This window comes from Thalassophryne amazonica, chromosome 5 (genome assembly GCF_902500255.1).
Source record: "Thalassophryne amazonica chromosome 5, fThaAma1.1, whole genome shotgun sequence".
NCBI lineage: Eukaryota > Metazoa > Chordata > Actinopteri > Batrachoidiformes > Batrachoididae > Thalassophryne > Thalassophryne amazonica.
In genome coordinates, this window is record NC_047107.1 from 15,751,274 (window position 1) to 15,772,694 (window position 21,421).

The window sequence follows — 21,421 nt, forward strand, 5'->3', positions numbered from 1 at the left end:
CTGTTGAAAACGGCTCTAATCACTCCCTGAATCACAGAGGACACTGCAGCTGGGCCATTCGCGTGCGCGTATTTGACTTGTTTACATTGTCAAGGCTTGATAAAACAGTTGCGTGTTTTTCCTTCTTGTCTGCAGCTGTTACAGTATTTATTCCTGTTTATAACAGATTTAACTTCTTGTTATAATCGTTCAGACGAGCTGCGCTCTGATGTGATCCGCTGATGTCACAACTCGCCCTGTTCACTGCTTCTTTACTCCAATTAACTTGTCCAAGTCCAGCAAATGCTCCAGAGCCTGTATTGTTGGTGTGAATAGTGATGCCGAAAGAAGCGAGTGCGCTTCATTTATGACCACAATGCAGATGCTGTGCATGCGCAACACGTGCGCGATGCATCATAATTAGGGATGGGTATCGAGAACCGGTTCCTTTCGGGTATCGTTAAGAAATGATTCGATCCACCGACATCAATAAGCTTTGTGCTTAATGATTCTGTTATCGGTCCTTCAGAGTGGCCGTTGTTTTGGCGGCTGTTTGTCAGGAAAATGATCATTTCTCTACATTGATTACAGACCCTGCAGTGGGTCCTTAATCAACTTTTCTGCAGCGTGGCTTTGCTTTGAACCGTGAACCAATCAAAGCGTGGTTCGCAGATTGAAGCAATGCTTCGGTCGATTGCTTCATTTCTTTCTTTCTTTCGCTTAATTTTCCCCCGCTAAAACCCTAAAGAGCATACGTCTGTGAGTATTATTTACCTTTTCTATGTTAAACCGACCTGTTATGGTCTTCTGAAACAGTTGATGTATTTTATAACATGCATTATACAACCGTGATTGTTCATCATATATTTGCTGTATATTATTAATATGTCCATAATTCATACTGGGACATTTGTCATTTTTGGCCATTTTTGTTGCGGATGACAACGAATGCCCTAACTTTGTATACTCAATTCATGCGCAATTAATCCTCTCCCCAGTGGGACAGGGTCCTTAGTCTATTCATTGAGAGTGCCAGTTTACATCACAGTTTTCAATATTAAATTCAGTTGTCTACAAAATCCACAATCCAGATCAGATCTGGATCAAACTTTGTCAGGCAACAGTGGGTGCCAGTCTGCACCTCACTTTCAAATATGAGAGTGCTTGGGACATGTTTGATTAAGATGTAATGTAAAATATACACTAAACAAAAATAAAAACACATTTGTTTTTGCTCACATTTTTCATGAGCTGAACTCAAAGATGTAAAACATTTTCTATATACTGTACACGAAAGACCTATTTACTCAAATATTGTTCTCGACCTGACTGCAGTTCATTGTCGTACCTCATTTGAGTAGGCAAATACTCATATTCAATGGCGTCTAGCTGCTTATCAACTCTATGCGAAGGAGATGTGTTGCAGTGTGTGAGACAAATGGTGGTCACACCCAGTGCTGGGAACAGATAACAATGATAAACCACCCAAAAATGTATCGGAAGTTACAGATAACCAATAAATTCCAGTATTGTCTCTGTTACACTTGCAACTACTAACAAGCTGATTTTGAGTTTTAACACCGCGATTACTTCTAGTAGCATCAAAAGTGACAACAGACCCAAACAATGAGCCAATACTTCTGTCTTTGAACATCTTGCCCCCTGTTGGAAGCTCCTGTTTAGTACATGGCTTCCAGCACAGAAGCAAGCCAAGAGGAGCCATGAAGCTCAACTCTCTACTCACAATGCTTCCGTCAGGCCGGGGTCTTGGAAAATAAAGCAATTGTTGTGAGGCTGGGGGTGCCTGGCTGTCTTTTGTTTCTGTCTTTTGTTTTTCCTTCCAGGTGGTGCGCGTTTAGGACTGAGTGGCTGTGTGGCTGAATTATCAGGACCTCAGCCTGATTACCTGAGGCTGATCATGTGCAGCTCGTCAGGACTCACAGCTGTGGTGCATCTACACGGATTGGAGCATGGTGGCATTTAAGTCTGGAGTACACAGTGTGTATTTGCCAGAGACTCGACCTTGTGACCAGACGGGTGAGATCGTCGTCTTGAGAGCCATCTCATCATCACGGATGCAGAGAACGTCCAGGTTTGATGCATGGTCTGTGAAAGAGGAGGGGGTGAGGTCTCACGCTCGTCAGCACACTTCCTGAGGTACGTTAGGTTTTGTGACTAACATAAGTACAGTCAGTAAATGTGGTGTCCCTCACACCTTATTATATTGAGCTGTTATGTTAGTCGTTTAATCAGCTTCCACTGCAGTTGAGTAATGTGAACTGGGTGTTCCATGCCTGCAGAGAGGGAAGCTGATTAGTGATTAAGCCAGGAAGTGTTTGCTGTTTATGTACACCTTTGAGCGGTCTCTCTGTGTGTGGAGTGTGGACTCACATGATGGTTTCTTCTTTCACAGACTCGGTTTGTCGCGGCCACCTGGGGGGTGTCGGGGGGGTCCTTGGGTCCGAACTGTTTCTGGCTCCGGACCGTTTGTGCAGCTGGGAGTGCACCGTAAATCCACCACGCCAGACCGCGCACTTATTTGTTGTCTTTTTTTCACATCACTGTTATGTCATTAAATTTTGTTATCCTTTGTACCGTGCTCTGCTTATTTTATACTGGGTCCTTCAAACACTGGTCGGTTCTCTGTCCTGCGTCCGACACATAACAGCAATGCTGAGTTATGGTTTGGTATATAAATAAAATGAATATTGATAGAACAAATCCATTAATCCATTGGCTCCATCCATTAATGTCAATTCTGTCATTTGTACAAAGTTAAAATATAACCTATATCTTTTAATGTTGAATAATGCACTAACTCTGAAGTTTTGTAACAAACACAGACAGATCGCAAAGGATTCTGGGTAAAATGTGCCTCCGCTAAACACTGATTGGTTGAGTCATTCATTATGTAAACCAACACGTTAATGTGACGTGGGTCGTGTGTTGGTGTTTACAGATAAACGTGCTTTTGTTAAATATTCCATTTTTTATTTGTAAAAACAGGCATTAAAAAAAACAAGTTGTAATTAGATAACCGTCTGATATAACCGGTGTCAAAATAAATAGAACACTGCCATGATCTACTGGTGCCAGATGTTCAGTACTTAAACTGGGTTTACACTGTGCGAGTTTTGGCCCTTTTTCATCTGTATTTTCATTTGTGCGAGAATTTTTTGGATCGCACCGAGTTTCAGATTAATCACACATCTTGCATCGTTTAGTATACATGGTGTAACGACCTTCATTTAACATCTCACGACCACCTCTCGCACTGTGCCTGTGCAAACACCGCAGACCTGTCTTGTAATGTTTTTTTTTTTATGTCTCCCATCGAGAGTTTTTGTAAATTAAGTTTGAAAAAAAGCTTCTGTTTACGTTTTACTTCTGGAAACACGAGTTCAACGTGTGGTTTTTAAACGTACAATGTGTGTGAGAACATAAATCGTGCGCACTGTGCAGTTCTGTGGTACAGTTTGAGGTGGAACCAACTACAGTGATTGAAAATATCAGCCCAGCTTCAGTTTGAATACTGCCATGAACACTACTAGCCAGTAGATGGCAGTAGAGACTTGCCAAAACAAAATTCCAGATAATCTGCGTGTGCTGCTACTCTGCTACGTTTAAGTTGCGTGGAATTTAATGAACGTAAACACAATAATGTCTATAAACCCAGAAAATATATTTACGAAAGTTTTTGGCACTAGAGTTTAATGCTGTTATTCGTGGAGCCTGATCAGAGTGTCTGAAATGCATTTTTCATGTTGTGAACGTACTGAGATTATCCTATACCCGTAATGCACCTGGACACAGCATGTCAACACTAAAGCCTTAAAAATTAGCACATTACTTTAAAACTAAAATATATATCTGATATTTTCATTTTATAAAACTTCAGATGTGACATTAATTTAAATAACTTGTCCGAAATTAGTTTGGTTAAAATTTGAATCATAAGTTAGAAATGTATGCCTCTGGATGACTTGGGTGATATTGCTGTCATATCAGTATGGGGTTAAAATAAATGAGTTTTTTGTTGTTGGTGGTGGTGACCAGTTCTCCTTTGCCTGCAGAGGATAGAGTGGTTTCTTCTAGAAGCAGCTCTCCTTTTTTTTGTAGAGGGTAGAACTACACATCTGCTACAAAATGTTTAACAGGTAGGTGTTCAAATGATTTAAAATTTTATAAGAGTTTATAGCTGTTCAGCTTTGTTTACCACGTTAATGATCTAAAAATTATCGGACAAAAATTTATCATAAGATAATTAGTCCAATAATGGTTTTCAAAGTTATCTGAAAAGATAATCCAATAATGAAAACATTATCTTAGATAATTATCGGTTATCGGATTATCAGAACTGTGCCCATCACTGGTCACACCAGATACTGGTTTTCTGAGCACCCCTAGACTCACCCCCCATCCCCCAATAAAGCAAAACTGAACTGTTGATTATTAAATTTTAGACTCACACGCCATTCCAGCAGGGGGTGATAAATCACATGTATATGAAAAGCGAAGTGGCCTCTGTGTACGTGTGTGTGTGTGTGTGTGTATGTGTGTGTGCGCAACTTTGTTCATGGAGAAACTGGGGAGAGCTGACATTTTCCATTTGGTACAATGTATTTTGGGTCAAAGATGCACAATGCAAAAATGAAAAGTTGATATGACTAATATTTTTTGGAGAAATTAGGAATATTCGGTAACAACAGTGAACAGTGGATGTTGATAGTTAAATTCCGGACTCACACGTCATTGCAGTGGGGGGGGATAAAACATTTATATATTAAAAGCCAAGTGGCCTCTGTATACTTGTGTGCGTTTAACTTTGATTATGGAGAAACTGGGGAGAGCTGACATTTGCCTTTTGGTAAATGGAAAATTTATCAAAATTTGTGTCTTTTGGGTCTCGGATGAACTTTTGCGAAAACGCAAAGTTGATAGGGCTAATATTGTTGGAGAAACTATGGATATTAGGTAAGAACAGTGAACAGTGGATGTTGATATCACCATTAATCAGTCCCTGGTAACCAGACAAGCTCTGAACTAAGGAAATATGTGAACCTTGTCAGTTGTAAAACATATAAACTAAATGTGCCAAATAATAAATCTAAAATATATAAATATTATTCACAACACTTTCTCATTTTAATGTACTGCACTTTCAGTTAAGTCATTGTAGAAACTTTGCATAATTTATTACCACCATTGAAAAATGTCAGCTACCTATTTTATAAACACTACCCGAGCTACAACCCCAATTCCAGTGAAGTTGGGATGTTGTGTGAAATGTAAATAAAAACATAATATAATGATATGCAAATCCTCTTCAACCTATATTCAATTGAATACACTACAAAGACAAGCTATTTAATGTTCAAACTAATAAATTTTATTGTTTTTTGCAAATATTTGATCATTTTGAAATTGATCAATTCTAATTGAACTGCTGTGGTGACCCCTAATAGGAGCAGCCGAAAGCAGAAGAATAATAATCTACAACCCCTGGCAAAAATTATGGAATCACCAGCCTCGGAGGATGTTCATTCAGTTGTTTAATTTTGTAGAAAAAAAGCAGATCACAGACATTTCAAATGGCAACTTTCTGGCTTTAAGAAACACTATAAGAAATCAGGAAAAAAATTGTGGCAGTAACGGTTACTTTTTTAGACCAAGCAGAGGGAAAAAAAAAAAATGGAATCACTCAATTCTGAGGAAAAAATTATGGAATCATGAAAAACAAAAGAACGCTCCAACACATCACTAGTATTTTGTTGCACCACCTCTGGCTTTTATAACAGCTTGCAGTCTCTGAGGCATGGACTTAATGAGTGCCAAACAGTACTCTTCATCAATCTGGCTCCAACTTTCTCTGATTGCTGTTGCCAGATCAGCTTTGCAAGTTGGAGCCTTGTCATGGACCATTTTCTTCAACTTCTACCAACGATTTTCAATTGGTTTAAGATCCGGACTGTTTGCAGGCCATGACATTGACCCTATGTGTCTTTTTGCAAGGAATGTTTTCACAGTTTTTGCTCTATGGCAAGATGCATTATCATCTTGAGAAATGATTTCATCATCCCCAAACATCCTTTCAATTGATGGGATAAGAAAAGTGTCCAAAATATCAACGTAAACTTGTGCATTTATTGATGATGTAATGACAGCCATCTCCCCAGTGCCTTTACCTGACATGCAGCCCCATATCATCAATGACTGTGGAAATTTACATGTTCTCTTCAGGCAGTCATCTTTATAAATCTCACTGAAATGGCACCAAACAAAAGTTCCAGCATCATCACCTTGCCCAATGCAGATTCGAGATTCATCTCTGAATATGACTTTCATCCAGTCATCCACAGTCCACGATTGCTTTTCCTTAGCCCATTGTAACCTTATTTTTTTCTGTTTAGGTGTTAATGATGGCTTTTGTTTAGCTTTTCTGCATGTAAATCCCATTTCCTTTAGGCGGTTTCTTACAGTTCGGTCACAGACGTTGACTCCAGTTTCCTCCCATTCGTTCCTCATTTGTTTTGTTGTGCATTTTCGATTTTTGAGACATATTGCGTTAAGTTTTCTGTCTTAACGCTTTAATGTCTTTCTGGGTCTACCAGTATGTTTGCCTTTAACAACCTTCCCATGTTGTTTGTATTTGGTCCAGAGTTTAGACACAGCTGACTGTGAACAACCAACATCTCTTGCAACATTGTGTGATGATTTACCCTCTTTTAAGAGTTTGATAATCCTCTCCTTTGTTTCAATTGACATCTCTCATGTTGGAGCCATGATTCATGTCAGTCCACTTGGTGCAACAGCTATCCAAGGTGTGATCACTCCTTTTTAGATGCAGACTAATGAGCAGATCTGATTTGATGCAGGTGTTAGTTTTGGGGATGAAAATTTACAGGGTGATTCCATAATTTATTCCTCAGAATTGAGTGAGTCCATATTTTTTTCCCTCTGCTTGGTCTAAAAAAGTAACCGTTACTGACTGCCACAATTTTTTTTCCTGATTTCTTATAGTGTTTCTTAAAGCCAGATAGTTGCCATTTGAAATGACTAGTTTTGTGTCATGTCTGTGATCTGCTTTTTTTCTACAAAATTAAACAACTGAATGAACATCCTCCGAGGCCGGTGATTCCATAATTTTTGCCAGGGGTTGTAGAACCTGTGGATCTCCACAGGCAACACACTAGTTACGTACTTACGTAAATCCAACTTTTTTCAGTGTGCAAGTTGAAGATGTGCCTTTTGTATTCTTCAAAGAGTACATCAGTTCATAAATGAACTGTTGGAGTGCATAGAACATCACAGGTTGGCAATATCTAACACTATTCAATATTGTACCGACAAATACTTGGAAGCAGCAAGTTCATGGAACTGGTGCCTAATGTGTATTTCTCCGGAGACGAAAGATGCTCCCAAATATGCTGCTAGTGCACCTCTTATAGCAACATCATCTGCAGTGGACCTGTGGCTCTGTGGTGCTCAGTGGCGCCGGGGTAAGGCATGCTCTGCACCTGCTGCCTCCTCCACCCAGCAGTTGGGGACCTCTTCCAATTCTCACTAACAAAACTTGTGCAGTGCACAGCAGGTGGTAAATATCCAAGGCGAGAAGGTGAAGTGGAAGTCACTGCATTTCAGGAGCACCCTCCACCTAGATTTCAGACTTCCAGAAGCCATCTACACTGCTGTTGTGACTGAGCTGAGGTGAAAACCAGAGGACTCCTGTTCAGGTGTGGCTGGAGACTGTGTAGCCATTCAACAGCCAGTCTATTTGTGGATAAGCTGGATCCCTTAGGAGAAAGAAATGCATGGGTTTCCCCTGAATTACCGTCACTCGCGAAATGATACACAATGTAAAATTAGGCAATTCAGCATCCCAGTCCACACGGTGCATGCCGGGCCTGGTCAAAGTTCACAACTACCCAAAACACACTATAAGCACTGACAGCAGTGTACATGTTGAAGATTTTGAATGCTGGAAAGTTGATGTTTTGAAAAAACTTTGGCTTAAAAACAGGGCTACAAAATAAGCGTAAAGAGGAAGAAATAACTTGTGGCCCTAGTTTATGCACTCATGCTACAAAAGCCCCCGTAGTACAAACTAAAGAAGACAAACTGAAGAACTGAAGATGCCTGTTAAGAAAACAATATAAGTCTTTATTGATGGTTGTCAGTTGATAATTCCTGCTCTGTTACAAGTGTCAAAAGTTTGGGAAAGCGAAACATCGGCAACAAGCAAATGTTCCCCCTGTATGTAGATATTAATGAGTATCTCATATGGAAAGACGAGCAAACCTTACACACAGGGAAAACAAAGACCTGTTCATTTCTAGGTTTGTTATAGAGTCTTTATTCTGTGTAACAGTATTATTACCTCCGCCAAGGAGGTTATGTTTTCGGTCAAGTTTGTGTGTTTGTTTGTCTGTCTGTCTGTCTGTCTGTCTGTCAGCAGGATCATTCAAAAAGTTTTGAATGGATTTTGATGAAATTTTGTGGAGTGTTTGGAAATGACAAGAGGAGCAAGTGATTAAATTTTAGTGGTGATCTGGATCACGATCCACATCCAGGAATTTTTTAAAGGATTCTTCACCATTGCAAGATAGGGGGAATTTTGACATTCTAGTTTCTAACTCCACAAAAACAAGGAAGAAAGGCTTGAAAAAAATTAGGGTGTAACATAGTCAAATGTTCTATCAAACAACAAAGTTTGGTGATGATCGGATCCGGATTCCGGATCTGGTGATCCAGAACCCTTTGGGGTTGTAGGTAAGGTGTAGGTATTATAATACACCATTTGAAAAAGTATGCCTCGTTTGGACATTGCAAGCAACGTTATCACTTAGCCTGCAGCACTGGCAAAGTGAGCACACAGACGCGACACGTCAGACACAAGCACCCCATGGACAATGCAAGCAGCAATGCAACGCTTAGTCATGTAAAGTCCTTTAAAATAAAAATTCAAAATATATCCGCAACATGAAAACAGGTTGGCTCGGCGGCCAAATTATAAAATTGATAAACAATGGAAACCATGGCTCGGCGGCCAAATTAAAAACCATCAGAACGGACACCAACATGATTCGTGGCAGTTGCAATATAATATTAACAATTAGGCCTATTTAGAAGAAAAAAGTAATTAATGGTCTCACACTTACATTTGATGAATCCTTTAAATGCATGCTACAGCAGGAGACGACGGGTTTTTTTTGTTGAACTCTTATCACGTCATCATAGTCCAATGATTCAGTCAGTTGTTTTTCAAGGGAAAGCACGGAGAGTGCATTCAGTCTGTGAGTCAACATGGATGTTCTGGTGGACGTTTTTATCCGATTAACAGTAGAAAACAGCGAAATCCGCGAAGTAGTCAGCGCTATTTTTTGCAATTATTATAGTTGTTTTAGGGCTGTAAAACCCCTCACTACACACTTTATACACTTTTCTCAAACAGGCATTAACATTTTCTCACTCTTCTCTCTTGTGTAAACGCTCTCTTTTTTCTTCTGTGCGAGAAGATTATAAACAGATACAGAACACAATACGCGTCCATCCAGGCCCACTCCTGGCTACGTGTAAGTCCAGAATATGCAAAAATATAGGGAAAATAGAAAATGTGTCAGTGTGAGGTGACAAATGAAGCTAGAGATGCACAACTAACACCAAATTGTAGCTGAATCTGCACTGATTCAGTAAGGTGTCATCAGATTTGATGTAGCTTCAAATGTTATGGAGCTAGATCCAGAAGAAAACCGCCATTAACGTAAAATAGTTTTTATACAATAACTTTTGAACTAATAAAGACATAAAAGTGATTCCAAGTTCTAGTGGTATGTTTTCATGGTCAAGGATGTCAAATATACAGGAAAGAAAAGTGTATGTATCATAGTTTTGGTTGTAACACTGAATTGTTGAATAGATCACTGTGCCAAGGAGGGAATCTCTTTAGCATCAGTGACCTTATGGCCTTGGCGGAGGTTTGCACTCTCTGAGTGCTTCTAGTATACCATGTACAAATATATAATAATGGTACGCAGTGCACTGTACTTCATGCTGTGACATGTTATGAATCATCAGATCTCTGTGGTAGCACCATAATATAGAACCTCAGACGCAGCCCCAATCCATCTGTTGAGCTCGCACTCCATGTTACCCCCATTGGTGAGCAAGACCCCAATACCCTTGAACTCCTCCACTTGGGGCATTCCCTTGATGGCCTGGGACAATGCACCCATTTCCAACACAATCCACCAATTTTGAACATAGGCCCCAGATTTGGAGGTACTTATCATCCCAGTCTCTTCACACTCTGCATCAAACTTGCTTAATGTGCATCGGAGGTCCCAGTTTGAAGCCAACAGAACCATATCATCCACAAAAAGCAGAGATGTGTCATGAACTTTGACCCAAGGCTGGACAGAAATGTGAGGCTCACATAGAGGCGTGGAATGAGTAAAAGAATTTACTGAATAAACAGGCAAAGGTCAGTACACAAAAAGGCAAGCCAAAATCAGTAGTAGTACCCAGATCATGAGACTAACTCGAGGTCAAAAAACAGGCGAAAGGTTCAGGTGTAGTAAAAACAAGGACTGTGAAAAAGGCTGGTAGTGAAGACATAAGGTACAATGAACTGGCAAAGACAGAAGGGAAAACAAAGGGCTTAAATAACACAGGTGATGAAGAGAAAATTAGGAACAGATGTGACAGAACAATCAGGAAGGAGGTATGGCAGACAGAAGGAACAAGATACACCCAGACTGAACCTCACACACAAGACAAGAGCATGCAGTAAGAATAACACAAAGCAAAACAAATCCTGAACACAAAGCAATTAAAAAACCCCAAACATGAATACAAAGAAAATACAAAACCCAAGCACGAACATAGTCCCACATGACATCACCCCCTCTTCTCAAAGACCGGCCCCCGACAGAGCAGCAGCATCCGAGTGGGAGGCGTGGAAGTCCTGAATGGGATCAGAATCCCATTTGGGACTCCCACACTTTAACTCACACGCGGTGCATGCTGGCACCATTCGGATTGTAATTAAAGTCCACCCTCACCAGGCGCTACTACGGACTAAGTAAAGTGTGATGCTTGCTACCTGACCTGAGTACCATGTGAACTGTGAAAATAAGGGCTCCCATGAGCGGGTCGTGATCGAATTTAAAAGGCTGAATGCACGCGTGTGTGTGTTCATGCACGTTTGCTTTCAACCTAAGGGCTTCAGTGACCTCCCCCTTGGTCCTCCAAGTCACCTTAGCAATTTTGGTGTGGATAGCTTAATTACTGTGGCTGTGCATAGCGAAACAGGTCATGATCTCATATATAAGGCTGACCATGCGTGCGTGTGTGTTCACGCATGTACGCTTTCAAGCGAAGGGCCCCAGTGACATCCCCCTTGGTGCCCCCAGTCACCATAGTAAGTTTGGTGTTGACTGCATAATTACTTTGGCTGTGCACAGTGAACATACACGTACACACTGTCAGCTTTATATATTAGATGACAGTTGACCACTTCTGCCCCCTCGTTGCATGCTGCTTTTTCAAATGTATCCAGTCCTGTGGTCATAGTGATGGCCTCCCCTGCTAACAGTTCTTCATCACAAAGAAAGCAAGGAAGCAACCCCACACACCAGGGGAAGCACACAGGGTGCCGGAGTAGGGTGCTGCAGGGGATTCTGTATCCCGAGATGTCCTCCATCTCGGGATACAGAATCCCCTTATCTCTTAATTTATGTTTACTTGGAGACACAACAGTCATTGAACTGCCAACTAAACAATCTAAAACTATAGTTGTAGCACTGACTATTGCCAAAAAAATTATTTTGCTGAATTGGAAAAATAAACAATCAGTCAATATTAACCACTGGTCAAACCTCCGTTTCGAATATGTATCAATGATAAAATATCCTTCATTAAGAAACTAATTACCACAATTTAATGAAACATGGTCCTTATTTATCAACTCATTAAATTTGAACTGGAATTTGGAGGTCTGTTGCTTGTTAGGAAATGCCACTCTTGCACCTGTTAATGTACCATATTAATATTAGATTATAACTTGTTTCCTTTATTGTTGACCTACTAACTCTTCTCTCTTGTGCTGCAGATCCAGGTTCCAGCTAACTGTGGTACTCTTGTTGTCAGAGAATGACGATATGTGTTCTTTCTTGAAAATGTTTGCATTAGTGGAGGTGAGAGCTTGTATCTTATAAAGTGGGTGGCCCCTCAGGTATGGTGGGGCTTTGTGGCCTGATGCATGATGGACTGGTTTGGCTGTCTGAGTAGGGGGGTCCCGGGTTTGCTTGGGGATCTGGGGTCGGGGGTGGGGCCTTGGGGGTCTAGGGGGTGTTGCTTTCCGGTGTTGCCTGGTCGCTCTGCGGGCTTCCAGGGGGATGGTTTGGGTGCTGGCCCATGTTCCCTTCTGGCTCCTCCCTTGCAGAGCATGGGTGTGCTTCCGTGCATGGGGGGTGCTGGGTGGGTGTGTTGGCCTGCCTGGGGGAACTCCGTAGCCGCAATGTGGGGCTGTTGGTCCTGTTGGGGTGTGGAAGTGGTGGTGGGGGGTAATTGGGCAGCCATCGTTCTTTCTCGTGTGTGGGTTTTGTCCGCTCTGCCGTGGGAGGGCTGGGGTCTCGTGCCTGGGTGGGGGGTGGTGCCTCTCCCTGGAGCTTGGCGAAAATCTGGCCCTCCGTGCCCCTGCCTCTCCCTCCGGGTTTGTGGGATAGGGGTGGTCCATCTGTCCGGTTCTGCCATGGTCTCGTGGCCCTACTCTGGGGCTTGTGGGGCCCAGGGTGCTGTGGCCCGTTGGGTCAGTGGGTGTTGTGGTGGGGCACATGTGTTGATACTGGGTGGTGGATGGCTGCTGGGGAGATGGGGGGCCATGATCTCCATGGGGGTGGGGTGCTGTCCCGCTCTCACTTGGGTGGTCTCCTGGTCTTGGGCTTTGATGTTTGGGGTGGGGTCTGGGTGGTTGAATAAGGTGCTTGGGGGAGCCTTGGGGGGGTCCTCCTGGCTGTGATGGAAGAGTCTCGGGTGTTGGGGAAGTCTCATGTGCTTCCTGGCTCAGGGTTTGGGCTCGCCCCTTATCTTGGGGCCGGAGCTCCCCCTCATTGGGCTCGGTGGTCTCTGCCCGGCCTTTGGGTTTGGTCGTGCTGGCTCCTTGGCCCCTCGTCCCCACCGCCGCTCGCTGGTGGCCTACGCTGGCACCCTACGCCGGCACCCTACGCTGGCACCCTGTGTGCTTCCCCTGGTGTGTGGGGTTGCTTCCTGTGTCTCTGTAAGGGGGGGAGTGGTGTGGGGGAGCGGTTTGGGGGTGCGTTCTGGTGCCGTCTGGGCCGTTCCCCTGGTGGTTCATCGTGCTGCCCCGGTGGCTGTGGTGGGTGCCCTTCCTGGCCCCTATACCCTTCTACTGTCCTTTTTCACCTTGTTTCCCCTGTGACCCTGCATCCTAGACCCATTTCCATCTGTTGCATGCAGTCGACCATATGGCTCCTGATATGCCAGAGTGGTCCACGTCATACAGTAAGGTTCTATACTTTTGTTTTGGTCCAACACACCAGCCACAGTAGTGATTGGCTATTTAGCTGTGATCTGGGTCTCTGTGTGTGGATGGTTAGGTGTTTGTGGCCGTCACCACAATTCGGTTTTGGGTGCTCTCAAGCGGATCAAGACTCTGGTGTCCTAGATTAGGGTATGATGCTCACTAACTAGACACTGCTTCTTTGTGTGTGGTTGTTTGTCCTGGTATGGTGTATGATTGGGGTCCCGTCTCCTTGGTGTCACTTTTCATCACTTCACTGTTGTTGCTGTCGCCACTTGTCTTACATTCTTATATGTCTTCATGTTGTTATGGGGGTCGACCCTTCCTGATAGAAGTTGTCTTTTGGCTTTGAGTAGGATATTATAGGCTGATCAGCTGAAGAAGACAAAATGTTTGAGATTTGAATCTGAACACATCGTCTGAACCACGGAGGAGGGCCATAGTTTGGGGATGTGGGGGGCATCCTTCAGAAGCTAAAGGTTTTTAGCCATGATAATGCTCCCCAGAAGCATTTCCTGAAAATAAAGTCTGAAGGGCCTAAATGAGATGGTGAGGACTTTCCAGGCATGTGAGATGAAATCAACAACAACAAAAAAATGGTTAAAGTGGCAGGGGGTTAAGAAGGCTGTAATTAGAGGTGTCTGGCGAGCAAAGCACCCCAGAAGCTGAAGGTTTTTTAGCCATGCTAATGCTCCTCAAATGCATTTACTCAAAAAACTCTGAAGGACCTAAATGACATGGTGGGATGTTGAAGAGCTTCGCTCGTTCATGTGTGCAGTCTTGTCTATCAAAAAAATGGAGATACATATATCACTGCAAATGAACATGTGTGAAACACTATTTTTGACATCCATGACACTCATGGTATCATAACGTCATTCCAGGAAAAGCTCAAGGAATATACATATGGACTTTTAGTATGTTGTTTAGGATGGTTAAGGGCCCCTTCACACATAGAACGAATGTGGTCGAATTGCACATAAAGTGCGCATGAAGGAGGAATTGTATGCAATACATGTAAAATCGTAGCTGCCTCTAACACCTCGTACACCTGTTGCTACAACTATTTGCGCACACCAGCGGCTGAACCCTCTCGCAGCAGGTGTTGGCCAAATTCCAGCTGACACACGAACATCTAACACCGCTCGATTGGCACTTAGAAAATGTGTGGCCATTTGCACTATTAGCACAAAAACAGTCAGCAGATGATCACTGGGTGATCACGAGTGTGGATTTGCAGACAGACACAGTGACATGTTGGTGTGTGCACTGAACTGACAGGGGGTGTGTCCACTCACAGGAGAGGCTGTGGAGATCTGTGGTTCTGGACATCATGGCTGGAGAACACGTACTTTGTTTGGACGGACATGAACTAACAACAGTCCACCATGACGCTTGTGTCTGCTTGCTGTCCTCACGTGGACATACACAAAAACATATATCACTGTTGCAATGGGCTGCAGCAAGCGAGCGCACGGCGCGCACATTGACAGGCTACCCCAGGTGAAATGGGCTGTCAGATCATAACACTCAGCGGGCGATCTGATTGTCACGCCACTCACATGAGCTCTGTTCCACATGACGTGGTGTCTGTCCTGTGGCACGCCGTCCACAAGACGTGTTGGGTGTTGTGGATGGGTAGGACACGTGCGCAGGGCAGGCTGGACACGCCGCCAGCAGGTGTGGACATGATAAGAGCACCTTGCTTCTTATTCATGTCATTTCATGACTGCCCGTCTGTGACCATGGGCCATCTACAGAGGAACAGACGGTTTATACTTGTATTGTCCGCTTGATAAGAGGGATTCAATAAAATGCAGTGTTTTTATATGATGTGTGGTTTAATTTTTTTTTTTAAATACGTCCATGTCCTTATGTGCTAGGAGGAAATTTTCCGGTCATTAATGACACGTTACAAATATAAGTTAGAGGTTTGACAATACAGTCAATGATATTTTTATCAAAAACATCAAAATTGAAAATATTTGTCCTATCAACTTTCTGTTTTCGCCGTCTTCATCCAGCATTCATCACTGACCCAAAATACATAAGCATACCAAACACCAAATGTCAGCTCTCCACAGTTTCTCCTTGATCGTGCACACAGAGGCCACTTGGCTGTTATAATATAGACAGAGGAAGCAGCAAACTCCAACTCCCAATAATGACGTCTTTTTTTTAATACAAAGAAAGAAGTGCAAAGTGGCTTACAACATGCCAACCTGGCAACACTGACTGAGGACTTGGTTTGAAAGAATGAGGCAGATGGTTTGATCTGTGGAGCTCTAAGCAGCTGGATGAGGATAGATGATGGTCTAAAACATGCAGCCTGTATGTTGCAACAGTGTGCACATCTTTGTCTTTGGACCAGATGCAGTTTTGACAGTAAACAGACTCATCATTGCTCAGAAGAGAAGCAGCCTGCAGAGAAACGCTGCGGAATCACTTGGAGGTGGCAGAGTGACAGATGGCTGTTTAGACTGCTCTGTATGCACTGATACACATGTGCTTCCTTAACAGGCAGAAGATACAGTTACTAATGGACCTGTGTCACATGACTGCTTCAGTAAAGACCAAGGAGATAGTTACCATGGGAACAGGCATAAATTAAATCCCTGAAAAGGACGAGGGGGAGACACTCTGTCCTCTGTAGTGGATGTGTTTCCTCTAAAAGGCACAAAATTTATGATGACCTAACAAAGGAAGTAACTTTTCAAGCACCATTTGACATGTGGGGCTCGGATAGTGTATAAAGATGCCACGAGTGACAAATGGAGACAACAGCCAGTGACAGCTTGAGAAAGGCCTAAAAAAGGCCCGTGCCATGTTTCATCTCAACAAACACTGAGAGCTAAAGAGCCCTTTTCAAACAGCCTCGATAAAATCGGAAGTTTCAAGAACTGTAAATACAGCTCGTCATCAGGCCCCAAAAAGGCCAAAGACTGTTTACACAAAAGCTGTCAGCCACTCATGCATGTGGTCGCCTTTACAAACTCCACCGTCTCTCCATATACGTGCACGCAGTGTGGCACACAGCAACTGCGCATAGGTCATGTGATGGTCTGGATCCTGGGGAGGATTCTGGGGCATTGCTTTACTTTTCTCAGGGTGACTAAGAAGTGAAACTGAGCAGATCTGGATCAGGATCTGGATCCATTACGGAGAAGTGAAGTTATTCAAGGGTGATCAAGCCTCAACCTCCGGTAGTCAAAAATGAAGCCACCTGGAAGAGGAAGAAGTTGTAGCTCCTTGGATGGTTGCTTGAGGCTGACTCCAAAAGCAGGTGCATCTCCACGGGACCCCACCTCCATGCTAAAATGTCACACTTTAGAGGAGAAATAAACATGTTTACAGGCTGGTACACAAACAAACAACAAAACTAGTTTCTAGCTAGTTTCCCCCTCCACAATAACTATACTGAGTGAACAGGGGAGTTTTGTGATGTTATGAATAATTGGGAGGAGCGGGGGTGGTCACTTTGAGTCATAGCTAGTGTTTGCTTATAGCTCCATACCTGCCAACGTTTGAATTCACCAGTGTGGGACACCCACGCGTGGTTGCGAGCACCAAGGTCATGAAGTGTAACTAGGGGGTTCAGGGGCATGCTCGGACACACACAAATGTGGGACTAATTGGAGTCCCGCATTTGGACGCGGGACACGGGGGTAAATACTGGGAATGTCCCGCCCAATGTGGGACAGTTGGCAGCACCAGAGCTTCTGTAGCACAGAGGCCACTAGCCGCGGCTGCTAGCTGTTGTAGATGACTTGTCTATAACATGTCTTTTGATGATTTTTTTTATTACAATATCTGTAATAATATGGCTTTGTGGTGCAGTTACTTGTCTTAATGGGTTGTCTGTGCACCAGTATTTCTGTCAAGTGAAATTTTTATGTGATTTTTGTATTTTAAAAGCATGAGCACTTTCAGCAGCTATCAGCTCGATAACTTGATGACATTAGCTCCAGTTAATTCATAATTACTGAGGACATAAGTCTGTCATGATTTTGAATGTGCACACCAAAGAAAACTGTCATGAATAACCACCACCCAGTCCACGAAAATATGATTTAACAAACACTCAAACAAGGGTTAGCCTCCTAAGAAGGAGGCGTGTTCAGACCTCATTCATCCTAACCAGGTCCCACCTCTTTACCCATATATGGGCAGGTCTTCTAGGTCTCCATGGGAAACCTATAGGTGGCGTCACACAGGGTTTGCTCAATATGTACGAGGTCTGTCCATAAAGTATAGGTCCTTTTTATTTTTTCAAAAACTATATGATTTCATTCATATGTTTTTACGTCAGACATGCTGAACCCTCGTGCGCATGCGTGAGTTTTTCCACGCCTGTCGGTGACGTCATTCGCCTGTGAGCACTCCTTGTGGGAGGAGTCGTCCAGCCCCTCGTCGGAATTCCTTTGTCTGAGAAGTTGCTGAGAGACTGGCACTTTGTTTGATCAAATTTTTTCTAAACCTGTGAGACACATCGAAGTGGACATGGTTCGAAAAATTAAGCTGGTTTCAGTGAAACTTTTAACGGCTGATGAGAGATTTTGAGGTGATTCTGTCGCTTTAAGGACTTCCCACGGTGCGAGACGTCGCTCAGCGCTCTCAGCCGCCGTCGTCAGCCTGTTCAAGCTGAAAACCTCCACATTTCAGGCTCTATTGATCCAGGATGTCGTGAGAGAACAGAGAAGTTTCAGAAGAAGTCGGTTTCAGCATTTTATCCGGATATTCCACTGTTAAAGGAGATTTTTTTAATGAAAGACGCGCAGGCGGATTGCAGCGTTGGCTCGCAGCCGCCGCAACGCTCCGTCACAGGAAAAACACCTCTGCTGGAAGCCTTAAGGACAAGTTGGAACATCTCCAGCTGATAAACAATTTCTCATATACTCACTCCACTGAAAGCCATCAAAAGCCAACTGGATTTTAACAAATGGTTATCAACACGGAGGTGTTTTTCCTGTGCCGCCGCGCCGCGTCGGCTGCGTCCCGAAGCGCGGACCCGTCCGCATGTCTTTCATTAAAAAAATCTCCTTTAACAGTGGAATATCCGGATAAAATGCTGAAACCGACTTCTTCTGAAACTTCTCTGTTCTCTCACGACGTCCTGGATCAATAGAGCCTGAAATGTGGAGGTTTTAAGCTTGAAACAGGCTGATGACGCTGCCTGAGAGCGCTGAGCGACGTCTCGCACCGTGGGAAGTCCTTAAAGCGACAGAATCGCCTCAAAATCTCTCATCAGCTGTTAAAATTTTCACTGAAAACCAGCTTAATTTTTCGAACCATGTCCACTTCGATGTGTCTCACAGGTTTAGAAAAAATTTTGATCAAACAAAGCGCCAGTCTCTCAGCAACTTCTCAGACAAAGGAATTCCGACGAGGGGCTGGACGACTCCTCCCACAAGGAGTGCTCACAGGCGAATGACGTCACCGACAGGCGTGGAAAAAACTCACACATGCGCACGAGGGTGCAAGCATGTCTGACGTAAAAACATATGAATGAAATCCATATAGTTTTTGAAAAAAATAAAAAGGACCTATACTTTACGGACAGACCTCGTATATACAGTCTGTGGCTTTGTTACATGAGTGTGTTTCAGATTGGGTAAATGTGATCCAAGCAACATTCCAACAAAACATACAAATACATCAGATAGCTAGTTTGGCTTTAAAGTTAAGCTTGGCACAGATGTGTATTTATGCTCTCAAAGAAATTGTTATGAAATACAAAAATCAAAATTCATCTGTTTTTATGTGTTTTTTAAATGCCTCTAGATCCTTTGACCGAGTAAATCACAGAAAATGTTTTATGAAATTAATTCAGAGGGGTGTACCCAAATTTGTTGTTAGAATATTATTATATTGGTATGCTCATCAAAAGATGCTGGTCAAATGGGGAAACAGCGTGTCTGCACCTTTTAGGGTGGGTAATGGGGTCAGGCAGGGAGGATATTATCACCTATTCTTTTTAATTTGTATTTGGATGATCTTTCAACCAGACAAAGCTTGTAGCACTGGATGCATAGTTGGTGACCTTGTTTTAAATCAGGGGTAGGCAACCTGTTCCAGAAAGAGCCATGAGGGTGCAGGTTTTCTTTGCAGCCACTGACTCCACCAGGTGATTTTACTGATTAATATCACTTTGAGCAGATGGAATCAGTTAATCAGTGAAATCACTGGTGGAGTCAGTGGCTGCAAAGAAACCTGCACCCTCATGGCTCTTTCTGGAACAGGTTGCCTACCCCTGTTTTAAATCATCTAATGTATGCAGACGACCTGGTGGTTTTCAGTCCGAGCACTGCCGGGCTGCAACAGCTACTTAACATCTGTTCCCACTATGGTTCGGAACATGACATCAAATGTAATGCTTTAAAAGGTATGGTAATGATTTGTAGAACTAAGGAGGACAGAGATACAGATTTCCTGTCTTTTATTTGTCAAATACTGTGCTTATGTAACTGATAAAATAAAATATCTTGGGCAGTACTCAGAGGATTTGTCTGTTGACGATGATGTAAATAGACAATGTAGAACTTTATATGCTCAAGCAAATACCCTGTCACGGAGATTTGGACCCTGTACAGATAGGATGAAAATAATGCTGTTTAAATCTTACTGTGAGCCTCTGTACACGGCACATCTTTGGTCCAACTATAAAAAGGGAAGCTTGCAAGTAGCCTACAATGCTTTTCGTGTGCTTATGAGGTAGACGAGATGGACCAGTGAGAGTGAGTTGTTTCTCTTGGCAAGCGTAAACACACTGCAAGGCACACTGAGGAAATATATGTACAATTTTATCTGTTGACTGAAAGACACTGTAAATCAAGTTGTGTCCCTGGTTGACATTCGCTGGAGTGCCATTTGATATCAGTCCAGGATGTGGAAATACTGGTACAGCTGTCTATTTTTAAAAAGTCATTCTTAATCTTGTTTGTGTTTATTATTGTTGTTGTTGTTTTTGTTATTTGTTGGGCTTTGAGTTTGTAATAAAGTTGAATTGAATTGAATTACTATGAATTATCAACAGGCGCGCTATGCTTTTAACTTCAAACCTGCAGCTCCAACAGCGAAAATGAGGCAGAACTGCTACTTGAAAATCTTCAGCCTGGAGGATTTTCTACCTTTAGACTGGCAAGCAACCAGACCCTCACAGTCCCTGAAAAGTATTGGGTTTTAATTCAATACCACCATCACAACAGAGTTGCCTCAAGGTGCTTCACACAGGTAAGGTCTAACCTTACCAACCCCCAGAGCAACAGTGGTAAGGAAAAACTCCCTCTGAGGAAGAAACCTCAAGCAGACCAGACTCAAAGGGGTGACCCTCTGCTTGGGCCATGCTACAGACACAAATTACAGAAACAATTCACAAAACAATTCACGGACGAATATACAAGAATTGCTGTTGGTGCACAGGACAGGAGGGTCGCCAACACAAATACAACTCCCATCTTGGTCTCCAAGCTGCACCTTAAACAGAGAAAAAACAGAATCAGGCATCAGAAAGACAAGAAATACTGTATAATTTGCCAGCATTAATCAACAAGATAAACAGAGGAAATACTAAGGTGATTGTCAGCCGCTAGCCCTAAGCTTCACTAAAAGACCCAGAATTTAGGTAAAGTTGAGGCCGCGGCCCGCTCCAATTACTAATAAATGAATTAAAAGAGTAAAGAGCATAAAACAAAACTGTACCAGTATGCTAGCCATATGAAAGGGAAAAGAAGTGTGTCTTAAGTCTGGACTTGAAAGTCTCCACAGAATCTGATTGTTTTATTGACACAGGGAGACCATTCCACAGAACATGGGCACGATAACAGAAAGCTCTGTGACCCGCAGACTTCTTATTCACCTTACACTTACGACACAAAGTAGTCCTGCACCCTGAGAACGTAAAGC

The 21,421-nt window shown here is 43.0% G+C and overlaps 1 long non-coding RNA gene across 1 annotated transcript; it reads left to right on the forward strand.

The window, feature by feature from the left end:
• The first annotated feature begins 11,056 nt into the window (after positions 1–11,056).
• Positions 11,057–20,955, forward strand: LOC117509741. The gene is made up of 3 exons (XR_004560490.1): positions 11,057–11,129; positions 11,290–11,402; positions 20,944–20,955. It is a non-coding gene; the product is annotated as an uncharacterized LOC117509741 (long non-coding RNA).
• The last annotated feature ends 466 nt before the right edge of the window (positions 20,956–21,421 follow it).